The sequence below is a fragment of the Embiotoca jacksoni genome, unplaced genomic scaffold (genome assembly GCF_022577435.1).
Source record: "Embiotoca jacksoni isolate LCO1_2020_lvr unplaced genomic scaffold, fEmbJac1.0.p SCAF_74, whole genome shotgun sequence".
In the NCBI taxonomy this organism is placed as follows: Eukaryota; Metazoa; Chordata; class Actinopteri; family Embiotocidae; genus Embiotoca; species Embiotoca jacksoni.
The window spans coordinates 217801-230876 of NW_027185430.1; the positions used below are offsets into that span (position 1 = coordinate 217801).

General features: G+C 42.7%; 1 protein-coding gene across 3 annotated transcripts in view; it reads left to right on the forward strand.

Moving 5' to 3' along the window:
* Window positions 1-1871: 1871 nt before the first annotated feature.
* Window positions 1872-13076, forward strand: part of nlgn1 (neuroligin 1) — a 318255-nt gene continuing 307050 nt past the window's right edge. For all 3 annotated transcript variants that reach the window (XM_069177521.1, XM_069177522.1, XM_069177523.1), the window contains exon 1: window positions 1872-1965. The gene's annotated coding sequence lies outside the window, so the exon portion shown is untranslated. The remainder of the gene's footprint in view (window positions 1966-13076) is intronic.

The following is a 13076-nucleotide window of genomic DNA, read 5'->3' on the forward strand; positions in this document are numbered from 1 at the left end:
GTTCAACTATTTTGCGTCGCCTCACAATAACTTCTGCTTTACTTTGCAGTAATGTTTGCGTTTCTTCTGACCCATAAGAGAAGGGCTGACCAGTATTATGATCCCATCACGTGTCATGTAGGAGACCACCGCTGGTTGTGACTGCAGTGGAGTCTGTGCACCCTCAGCTGTGTCTGTCAGGCTCACGTCTACAGCATTGCTTGATGAAATGATAACTGGAGGAGCTGGTTCATCAGCCCTCTGACTGACTGCTGCTGAGGCTGATGGAGTTAGGCTGCACCTCCCATCATGGCTGCAGCCTTTGGATGACACAGCTGTCACTGTGATTCTTGTATCCATGGCTCTGCTTTGCTTGTTATGAGTCTGCCTGTGACATACTCATTTGTAATGCATGCGGCACTGACTCCATGCAGCGGTTCCGTGGTGGTCCCGACTGAATGTTGTACTGAAACTGAACTCCTGTACTGTGTTGGTACCACGCTGGTCAGAGAAGCACCGCAGGAATGAAATCTAGATAATGATCTATCATCTAACCCTCCAAACAAAGTGTTTTCAGACTGAACGGTGTGGGAGAACAATGCTTCTCAGACTGAAGGAACATAACATTAAGAACTTTTTTCAAGAATATTTATGCGATCTGCAGTTTTAATAGAGCTATTTCTGGTTCAAACAGATTGAATGAAATCTTGTTTGTGAGCATTAACAGCTGATTCTCTGAGATGCACTTTTATTGTCATCATACTGTATTTACATAATTTTAATAATCAACTTCCTGGGACCTACAAACTCATTAAAAACTAACTTCGGAGCATTGTGGCTAGTGTTGATGTAACGAGCGATGTTAGTTTAAGATTTAAAGCCCTAACCCTTCTGGCTTTATTCTGAAGGGCCACTGCCACTAGGGGGCGCTCCTAAAGGAGGGGTAGGGCCACGGGATGTCTCACCTCATCTCCCCTTCCCTCGCATGGCTCCTCTTGTTTTATTTCTTTAGGAGGAAGTTTCTTTCTTGTTCTTTTCCAGAATAAGAACAGAACATTTCTGTTCAGATTGAAATACCCTTGAGGTCACAGATCAAGGTCATCCAGAAATTCAACAGGAGCTTTGTTATACTTTCATAGCCTTCTTTTTTTTTAATTAGTCCTCTTCATAATTAATTGTTGGCAGGATGCGAGTCTGTTTTTTTATTGCGCTGTTTGTAACATCCGAATCAGATGATTTTTCTTTATTTGATTTTATTCATCATCTCGCCTCCAAAAGTCACGTAAGTAAAAAGTCTCCCTCTCATGTTTCTTTAAGAGCAGGCTGGGGGGGGGGGGGGGGGGGGGGGTACGTGCCTGTGGAGTTCCCTGTCGGGCCGCTAGGCGCGTCTCTGCTCCATGGAAGCTTCCGAGAGAGAGTTGGAGCAGAGGAGGAGGAGGAGGAGGAGGAGGAGGAAGGGAGGGGGGTAGAGGAAGAGGCAGAGAGAGAGAGAGAGAGAGAGGACGCTGTTTTATCAGCCAAGTGCAGCCTGAATCGTGAGGAGCGGACGATGGGGGGAGAAAAATCCCACTCGTGTTTCTTTTTCTCCACCATCCGCGTCATTAACATGTAGACTGGTAACCCGCAGCGGCACCGTGTCATCTGTCAGAGGAGAACATCTTTCTTATCAGAGTTTGTATTAGAAAACATTCTGGATTAACGGCGCACTTGTTCTGGACTGGAAGGCTCTCCTTCATTTGTTTCCGCGCTTGTGTAGATGTTGGACCGTATTTAACCCTAGTTTCTTCCCTCTGGAGTGAAAAGTGCGCCAGTCTTATTTCCCAGGCTGATTTCCAACGCTTGAGCGTCGGGATTTTATTTTCTGGGGGGGTGGGGGGGGGTCTACGTGGCTTTTGGAAGGAATGGACCTTATCCTAACGGGACGTAACGTACACAGGAATATTTTCTGAGGAGGGAACTCGCAGCGGATGGGATCCGTCTCTCACGGTAAATAAACGAGCACACTTCATTCTGTCAGCTTCATGTGGGAACATGTTTTTTTTTCTGTGGGCTTTGACCGGTGAAATCAGGCAACTGTGATTCAGCGGGCTGACGCTTGAGTTGGTGGTTTTCACGACAGAATCCTCCAGAGGAGCTGAAGCAGGAGAAGTTGTCTGTTTTACACCTTGATGAGGTGGTTTGTGATCAGTGGAAGGGGTTAGTGATGAGAGCGTCCCGTGCCCAGCAGAAAGCAGCATCTCTTGTGTCTGCCACTTTTCACTCTGTCTCACTCCGTCTCCAGCGCACGGGCGCACAGAGCTGCGCACTGGAGCCGAGCGAGCTGCGCCAAACAGCCGGGTTAAAAACACAAGAGGCTTCAAAGGGCTCTTTGGTCAAACTGTTGTCAGACACATGATCATTTTGTGGAACTGGACGAAGTATTCACGATTCAGCGTCCGTCCGTCTGTCCGTTACCACCTGCAGACTGCGCGCGTGGAGAGCTTCTGTCACTGCACAGCGGGATCTTCTGATAGAGGGAATATTCACCATTTTAATTTAAAGTCATTCTGATTCAGGAGATTATGGATATTGACGCTGGTTAATTACATTTATTAAAATATTCGTATTAAATTAACGGAAACCTCCTCTCAGGCTGATTGCTGTGGGTAAGGATGGAGGGAGGTTTAGACCAACTGTGTGTGTGTGTGTGTGTGTGTGTGTGTGTGTGTGAGAGAGAGTGTGAGTGTGTGTGTGTGTGTGTGTGTGTGTGTGTGTGTGTGTGTGTGTCTGTGTGTGTGTGTGTATTGAATGGAGTCTCTCTCCATCCTCTCCCCGATCCAGGAGGAGGAGGAGGAGGAGGAAAGTTGCGCCCGTCGGCTGCTGCGGGGGCACCATCACCCTATAAAACTGGATGAATGCGGTATTTGTGTGTGTGTGTGTGTGTGTGTGTGTGTGTGTGTGTGTGTGTGTGTGTGTGTGTGTGTGTGTACGCCTCAGCGACTTGTCACACAAAATAATGCAGTAAAGTGAAGGTTTGCATGCTTGGACGTGGTCTTTAATGACATCACACTTCCTCCCAGTTTAGATGAGGTGAGAAGAGAAGAGGCCCAGTCACACATGTTAGTCACTGCTGGAGATACAGTATACAACAGTCACCTTGTAGATGATCCTCATCATAGATATACACACATGGTGATCTCCTTTGGAAGTGATGCAGGAAGTCCTCATAACCCCCCTCTCTCAGGATGAATTGTTGCACCAGAAGGTCTCACGTTGGAGTTGGTACATGATGCTTCAGTACAGGAAGCGTCTCATCTGAAGAGCTTCATATCAACTCAACAGGATTATTTTTAGGCGCTAACATGTTTAATTGATGTAATAACGAGGATCAGATAAAGGGTAGAAGGTCACTTGACAGGGATGCTGTTCCAGGCAGATGATGATCATGATGATGATGACCTTTTTAATGAAGTTCCCTGTTTCCCCCTCTCTTCTTTAATTCTCACTGTTAATATGTTCAGTGTGTGTGTGTGCGTGTGTGTGGTGCGTGTGTTTGGGGTGGGGGTGGTGCATGGGCGGAGGGGGGTGGGGGGGGGGACTGTCAGTTCACACCACTGTGTCCCAGAGGCTCTGATCTACATAACTGAGCCCTCAAAGAAAACATAGACTCACCGCTCATCATCGTCTCCTCTCTTTTCTCCCATCACGTGCTGCTCCTCATCTTCATCTTCCTCTTCCTCCTCTCCTCTCGCCTCATCTGTCATTTTTGTGCATAGGAGGGAGTCGGTTTGTAAATTATGGATTCCTTGTTGACTCATGCCGTGGTCCTTTTATTTCTGGAGAAAGTGGCCCCTCCACTCTGTGGTTACCTGTTTCTGTTCAGAGGGGCTGTGTACACAAATAGATATCCATAGATATATATATATATGGATATATATATATATATATATATATATATATATATATATATATATATGTAGACAGACAGACAGACAGACAGACAGACAGATAGGTGAAGCAGGCCTGAGAAGCGGCAGCTATGGTTTGAATTGTTTTTGTGTCATGGTAGTAAATCCTCCTACCAGTTCATGTTGTGTTCTCAACCCCAGTGAGGACTGTTTGGTTTGGTTTTAAAAAGCCAAAATTTCCCATTGAGACAAGTCACTAACTACAACATGCTGTTATGAAGTCATGTATATCAGTACTGATACCTAACAGTGAATAAAATGAGTATCAGGGAGTATCAGGGACTATCAGGGACTATCAGGGAGTATTAGGGAGTATCAGGGACTATCAGGGAGTATCAGGGACTATCAGGGAGTATCAGGGAGTATCGGAGAATATCAGAGAATATCAGGGACTATCAGGGAGTATCAGGGGATATCAAGGAATATAAGGGAATATCAGGGAATATTAGGGAGTATCAGGGACTATCAGGGAGTATTAGGGAGTATCGGAGAATATCAGAGAATATCAGGGACTATCAGGGAGTATCAGGGGATATCAAGGAATATAAGGGAATATCAGGGAATATCAGGGAGTATCAGTGAGTATCAGGGAGTATCAGGGAGTATTGGAGAATATCAGAGAATATCAGGGAGTATCGGAGAATATCAGAGAATATCAGAGAATATCAGGGAGTATCGGAGAATATCAGAGAATATCAGAGAATATCAGGGAGTATCGGAGAATATCAGAGAATATCAGAGAATATCAGGGAGTATCGGAGAATATCAGAGAATATCAGAGAATATCAGGGAGTATCGGAGAATATTAGGGGATTTTAGAGAATATTAGGGAGTATCAGGGAATTAAAAAAAAATAGTATTTTCAAGACAGGGCCAAGTCCTGAAATATCAGGGAATTTAGTTTGCATGTTTAAATGTTAGTTGTCTGTGTGTGTGTTTGCTAGCATTAGTGCTCACTGACACAAATTAAAATGTAGTTTATGAGGCTGTGAGCTTAATTACCATTATTGTTAGATAAATGATTTCCCTCTGAAACCAGAATTTAGAGATGGATTTAATTTATTTTAATATCTAACAGATGAACATGTGTCAGCCTGTTTCTTCTCTGTTCAGTACAACAGCAGCATGTTTTTCTGTTCATTATATCTCATGGAGATTCAGCTCTTTAGTCACTGACAGTCAAGAGCGTTTGATATTTGACTTAAAATAGGAACTCTGCAACAAATTTATCACGATACATTTTTTCTCACCAGAAAACGACATCGTTTGGCGTGTCTGAAAAGTGTTTGCTTACATTTAGTATCAGGTTCATGACAGTGCACTTCTAATAACCTTCATCACAATGGATCGACCGGAAGTTAGTGTTGGTTCCTTTGAACATTTAATTGTGTTTGTTAGTGGTGATGTGATGTGTTTAAAGGGATCCTACAGATTTTTGTTCAGGTATTCTGACTCGTCCAGCGGACCTGTGTGTGTCTGTGTGGTATTTCATTGCACTGTATTGTAGTTATTGTTAAGCCAGCAGCTCAGTCCAGATATATCGGCCAAATAATTACTAGAAGGTTGCTGGTTTTATCTGTGATGGTGTATTTTTTGTGTCGTTGAGTCGGTGGTTCAGAAACACTGCTGAATGTACCATAATTTAAGATCTAATTAAAGTGGAATCACGGCAATGAGGAAACAATTACAGTATTTTAGATATGCATCTTTCTTTCCTGAGACAGCAGAAAATAAATGAGCTATTGACAGCGATACAGAGGAGACTGTGTTTTCACCCAGCTAATCTGTTTTTAATTTAACTAGAAAGTGCTTCAGTTGACCACTTCGTTTCTTTTCACACACACATACACACACACACACACACACACACACACACACACACACACACACATACACACACACACACACACACACACACACACACACACACACACACACACACACACACACACACACACACACACACACACACACATGCACACGCCAAACAGTTCTAATTGGATTGAAAACATGCCAAACCCAATTTTTCTATTATTGAATAGTATATAAATAAAAGGCTTTTTTGTATGTAAATTAAATCTTTTGAAATGTTCTATTTTGATTTTGTGACACTTTGTTGGAGGCCTGATGCTGCAGTGCTTAGACCTGCTGCCTCAATGCTGAATGTTCAGGACTGTAACCCAGTCTGCTCTCTGTGCACGTGTGGGTTGTATCCTCCTCCTACATGCCAAAGCCACACGTGTTGGGTTACTTGGTGATTGTAGATTGGCTGTAAGTGTGCAGCTGAGCATGAATGCTTGTGTGTTTTTCTGTATTAGCCCTGTGATCGACTGGCAGGCGCCTTCGCCCACAGTCAGCTCAGGTGGGCTTCCGTCTCCTGGATGAAGCGTCTATAGATAATGGATGGAGGTAACTGTATGATGTCATCGCCTCAGTAGTTGTCACTGCCTTGTCACTATTTGGTGCAACGCACTTAAATCAATCAACTGCTTGGAGAGATCGCTGATGGCATTTCCTTATATTTGTGGCAGGAGGTGCTCTGATCAGAGACACATATAAAACCTTCTGTTGCAGAATGTTTCGTACGCGATGTCACGACCTAAAACCAAGATCATTTATTTTAATTCTATCTAACTGACACTTTAAATGATACAAGAGGTTTACATTCTCATGGGATACAAAACACTTACTTGTATTTTCAACACTTTGTGCTCATTACATTAGTAGATAAAGAAGTAAACTTCATCCATTCTGTTGCTTTGATGTTGTGCTTCAACCGGAGCTCTAGGTGGTGCATCTTGTTGCTTTATTTAATATTCAGAAGGTTTTCAATTTCATAGAACGATAATAAGAAAAGAAATCATACTTGTAATTAACAATGCATAAAAAAAAAAGAGGTGATGCTTTTCCGTGGGGAGTCCTCATCCCACCAACAGGGCCATCTGAATAAAGAGGTAAGAGATGGTGTGGAGGAATCTGTTCCTTCTCCATCGACTTCAGGCTGCACCAGTGATGGTGAAAAACACCACGAGCAGCAGAAGAAAAAGAATATCGGAATACAACCAGCTGTAGCTGCGGAAAACAGCTCCATGGATTGAGAATCCAATTCAGCCTTCCAAAATCTCAAGAGTCCATGCTGTGTTTTCTTTTTAATACTGGGGAGGACTTTATCTCTTGCACAGGATGACACAGTGTTTGGGGAGGAGCCACACTTGTTGAGGCTCCTGGCAGCTGCAGATCTGTCATCTGCTCTGTATACGGCCACTTCTGTGCTCACTGATGCAGATGTGTAACCGCTGGTTAGTCGTATCTGCATGCTGTAATCCACAAGGACAGGATAGGGAGGGATGAGGAGGAGGTGGGGGTGTATGGAACAGAGTGTCCTGTGAGTGTTTCCCGCTGTGATGGTTTCGGGATGTCCTCCTCTACGTTGATCACTGGTAAATCACTGGTAGCAGTAAATGGTTCTATTAGAGGGGTCGGTGGAGGTCTTTAATGCCACAATGCAAGTACACTCTTTCTAAGGATGTTGTTTGAGTGGCTGATTGGTGTTGAATCACTCATACCTGCACATGCCTAGCTTCCACAATACGAGCGCTTTTTCATATTTTGGCAAGATGTAGGAGGATGTAAAGTGCACGTGTCATCACCACTTATCACTTTACGTTTGCTTGCTTTTCCAAAACTCTCTGTGCACACATATAATGTAAAGGGTTCCCACTGGTCAAGGAATATCAGGGAATATGAGGGAGTATTAGGGGATATCAGGGAATAGCAGGGACTAGCAGGGAGTGTCAGGGAGTATCAGGGAAAATCAGGGAATATCAGGGAATATCAGGGAATATCAGGGAATATCAGGGAACATCAGGGAACATCAGGGTGTATCAGGGAATATCAGGAAGTGTCAGGGAGTATCATGGAATATCAAGCATATAGTGGAATATCAGTGAATATGAGGGCGTATCAGGGGATATCAGGGAATATCAGGGAATATCAGGGAGTATCAGGGAATATCAGGGAGTATCAGGGGATATCAGGGAACATCAGGGAACATCAGGGAATATCAGGGGCTGTCAGGGAATATCAGGAAGTATCAGGGAGTATCATGGAATATCAAGCATATAGTGGAATATCAGTGAATATGAGGGCGTATCAGGGGATATCAGGGAATATCAGGGAATATCAGGGAGTATCAGGGAATATCAGGGAGTATCAGGGGATATCAGGGAACATCAGGGAACATCAGGGAATATCAGGGGCTGTCAGGGAATATCAGGAAGTATCAGGGAGTATCATGGAATATCAAGCATATAGTGGAATATCAGTGAATATGAGGGAGTATCAAGAAGTATCAGGGGGTATCATGGAATATCAGAGTGTGTCAGGAAATATCATGGAATATCAAGCATATAGTGGAATATCAGGGAATATCCTGGAGTATCAGGGAATATCAAGGAGTATCAGGAAATATCAGGGAGTATCAGGGAATATCGGGATATCAAGGAATATCAGGGAGTATCAGGGAATATCAGGGAATATGAGGGAGTATCAGGGAAAATCAAGGAGTATCAGGGGATATCAGGGAATATGAGGGAGTATCAGGGAGTATCAGGGAATATTAGGGAGTATCAGGGAATATCACTGGATTTCAGGGACTATCAGAGGATATCAGGGAACATCAGGGAACATCAGGGGAATATCAGGGAATATCAGGGGCTGTCAGGGAATATCAGGAAGTATCAGGGAGTATCATGGAATATCAAGTGTATAGTGGAATATCAGGGAATATCCTGGAGTATCAGGGACCATCAAGGAGTATCAGGAAGTATCAGGGAGTATCAGGGATTATCAGGGAATATCAAGGAGTATCAGGGAGTATCAGGGAGTATCAGGGACTATCAGGGAATTTCAGGGAGTATCAGGGGATATCAGGGAACATCAGGGAACATCAGGGAACATCAGGGAATATCAGGGAATATCAGGGAGTATCAAGGGATATCAGGGGATATCAGGGAATAGCAGGGAGTATCAGGGAACATCAGGGAATATCAGGGAGTATCAGGGAGTTTCAGGGATTATCGAGGAGTATCGGGAATTATCAGGGAATATCAGAGAATATCAGGGGTTGTCAGGGGATATCAGGAAGTATCAGGGAGTATCATGGAATATCAGAGTGTGTCAGGGAATATCATGGAATATCAAGCATATAGTGGAATATCAGGGAATATCCTGGAGTATCAGGGAATATCAGAGTGTGTCAGGGAATATCATGGAATATCAAGCATATAGTGGAATATCAGGGAATATCAGGGAGTATCAGGAAGTATCAGGGAATTTAAAAAAAAAATTTTTACTTGACAAGGAATTTGATCATTTTTGGTCCTGGAATATTCAATTTAATTTGCATGTTTAAATATTAGTTTCCATTTATCAAAATGTAATATTTTTCATGTTTGTAGCTGTAACATTAGTTAGCTAGTTATTATCAGTGTGTGTGTTTGGTAGCATTAGTGCTCACTGACATAAAATCAAATGTAGTTGATTAAGCTGTGAGCTAATTATCATTATTGTTAGATACATTTTTTTCCCTCTGAAACCAGTATTTAGACATGTTTTTAATTTATTTTAATATCTAACAGATGAACATGTGTCAGCCTGTTTTTAACAGACATGTCTGTTTCTTCTCTGTTCAGTACAACAGCAGCATGTTTTTCTGTTCATTATATCTCATGGAGATTCAGCTCTTTAGTCACTGACTGTCAGAGAGTTTGATATTTGACTTGATTTGACTGAAAGCAGTATTTAGACGTGTGTAAGAGCCAAATCCCTGATAAAGCTTTTCTCATCTCCATATTATTTCTGTTTGTGTCATCAAACAACAGTACAATTATGAAATTGTAACTGAATCGTGGCCCTTTAAGACTACATGTCAGCCAGCAGTCATTTCTAAACCATTTCCAAGCTGCGGCTGCTAAAACTCAGATTTTATAATCACAACGTCGTCTGATAAAAATCCCTCACACATTATTAAACAACAACGGCTGTGCTGTGATTTACATGTCAATGATCAGTCAGAGAGGAAGTGACGCCTGGTCTGGGTGACGAACCACGGAGGACTTCCTGTATCTGCAGAGAGCAGCTGTGTGAGTCAATTTGTTGGTCGCTAGTTTGCAGGGTTTCAGTGTTTTTTAAATTACGTGAGTTTCCTGGGAGAAACAATAAAACCAAAGATTGCTTTAATAAACAGGATAAACTTTTGACAGGTAAAGTTTGAAGACATACGGATGCTGTAATGTAGTTGTAACTCATTACTGACGGCTGAGTTTAGTATTTCAGATCATATATGTTGGAATGTTGGAGGAGTGCCGTCACTCCCAACGTCTTTGGCTGAGTTTAATTCAACCTTTGATACTCTGTACACCATGTGACCTTTAACACTCTGACCTTTAATACTCTGACCTTTGATACTCTGTACACCATGTGACCTTTAACACTCTGACCTTTGATACTCTGTACACCATGTGACCTTTAACACTCTGACCTTTAATACTCTGACCTTTGATACTCTGTACACCATGTGACCTTTAACACTCTGACCTTTGATACTCTGTACACCATGTGACCTTTAATACTCTGACCTTTGATACTCTGTACACCATGTGACCTTTAATACTCTGACCTTTGATACTCTGTACACCATGTGACCTTTAACACTCTGACCTTTGATACTCTGTACACCATGTGACCTTTAATACTCTGACCTTTGATACTCTGTACACCATGTGACCTTATGACACTCTGACCTTTGATACTCTGTACACCACGTGACCTTTAACACTCTGACCTTTGATACTCTGTACACCACGTGACCTTTAACACTCTGACCTTTGATACTCTGTACACCATGTGACCTTATGACACTCTGACCTTTGATACTCTGTACACCACGTGACCTTTAATACTCTGACCTTTGATACTCTGTACACCATGTGACCTTTAATACTCTGACCTTTGATACTCTGTACACCACGTGACCTTTAACACTCTGACCTTTGATACTCTGTACACCATGTGACCTTATGACACTCTGACCTTTGATACTCTGTACACCATGTGACCTTATGACACTCTGACCTTTGATACTCTGTACACCACGTGACCTTTAATACTCTGACCTTTGATACTCTGTACACCATGTGACCTTTAATACTCTGACCTTTGATACTCTGTACACCACGTGACCTTATGACACTCTGACCTTTGATACTCTGTACACCATGTGACCTTTAACACTCTGACCTTTGATACTCTGTACACCATGTGACCTTTAACACTCTGACCTTTGATACTCTGTACACCATGTGACCTTTGATACTCTGACCTTTGATACTCTATACACCATGTGACCTTTAACACTCTGACCTTTGATACTCCGTACACCATGTGACCTTTGATACTCTGACCTTTGATACTCTATACACCATGTGACCTTTAACACTCTGACCTTTGATACTCCGTACACCATGTGACCTTTGATACTCTGACCTTTGATACTCTATACACCATGTGACCTTTAACACTCTGACCTTTGATACTCCGTACACCATGTGACCTTATGACACTCTGACCTTTGATACTCTGCATTCTATGCCAAAAACAGGAAGTGCCTCAGACTTCTCCTCAGTCTGATTTGACAGGTGTCGTTTCTGGTTTCTATGGCGATGCTCCTGGCGTGAAACCTCACGGCGGTGATCAGTCAGCGCAGTATAACGCTGACCTTCTGATATTTCCTCTTGGTCACTCTCACTGATCACTCAACTTCTCAAAGACAACCATCAGTGTGTCGATCTTTATTTCAGATTTCCACCTCACTGTAAACTAACATTGTTCTGTGTATACAGGATTTGATGAAACAGGGTGACATCTGCCAAAACTGTCGACTCGTTGAATCCCCGTTGTCGATCTCCTCCTTCCTTACACACCCAACATCGTGCACTTAAAATGAAATGACTGTCCGTCCCTCGAACCTGCTTTGAAACCCAACACGACGGAGCTTTTCAAACTTTTGCACCTGTTGTGGATTACTCTGCTGTTGTCACTGCGACCTCTCGACTCCTGACATTTTGAAGAGACAGTTGAAAACGTTTTTCTTCAGAACAGGCTTTCAGTTACTAGGTCTGTATATCTTCACTTTATTGTCTTTAGTCAGGACAAATGGAACCATTGCCTTTGAGAAGAAGGTTTGGTGTAAATGGAGAGTTCATGTATGCAATGAAAACCTGTTATGTAGCTTTACATGTAAATAGCGTGCCGTACTGCAGTTTTCTCTGATTTCCTCCTGACGAGAAAACATCAGAGTAACTAGTCAGTAGCACAACATTTGTTGGAGTGCTTTTCAAAGCACTCGCTCCATTGTCTGCTCTGCAAATGGCTCCTGACAGAGAGGTCTAAATAGAGTAATGGGGATCTCTCGTTCCTGCTTAGTTTGCTGTGAACACAGCTGAATGAGCTGTGCAGGGCTGCCAGTGCTGTTGTATTTGCATGGAATGCATTACATGATGCATAAAATAAAATGTTTTGCTTCACCCACAAAACCATCAGCCCACACTTAACATTACAACTGGGTGGAAAACGCTGAGTATAATAGTTAGAGAGCCATAATGCTTTTAAAGGAAAACACACTTTTGGAAACCAAACGGTGGAATTATCTGCAGGAATCCAACTGAAACTGTAAATGAAATAGTGAAATAATGAGCCAAACTTCTTTCAACCAGATGAGTCACAGAGCAAGAAGACGACTCTGAACCAGTGTATTAGAAAAGTGTTGCAAACATGTCTGCTGTTACTGCATTATTAAAATAATGAACGTGGTACTCTGACATTTCAATCTCTGGTTTGGTGATGTTCATCTAAGGGATGGTGTGTGTGGGATGACTGAGCAGGGCAGCACTCCACTTCAGCCCTGTTCTGCCTCACTGCGCTGAATCACTCGTCTTCGTTGAGAGTTTTCTGTTTAATAAGTGGCTGTTATTAGAGTGTAACTCAGTCCAGCCTCCCGACAAATCACATTCAAATGAGAGTATTCTTTTAAACAGGACTTCTTGCACCACAACAAAGCATGTCAGTATATGAACGATGTGGTGAGCAGTA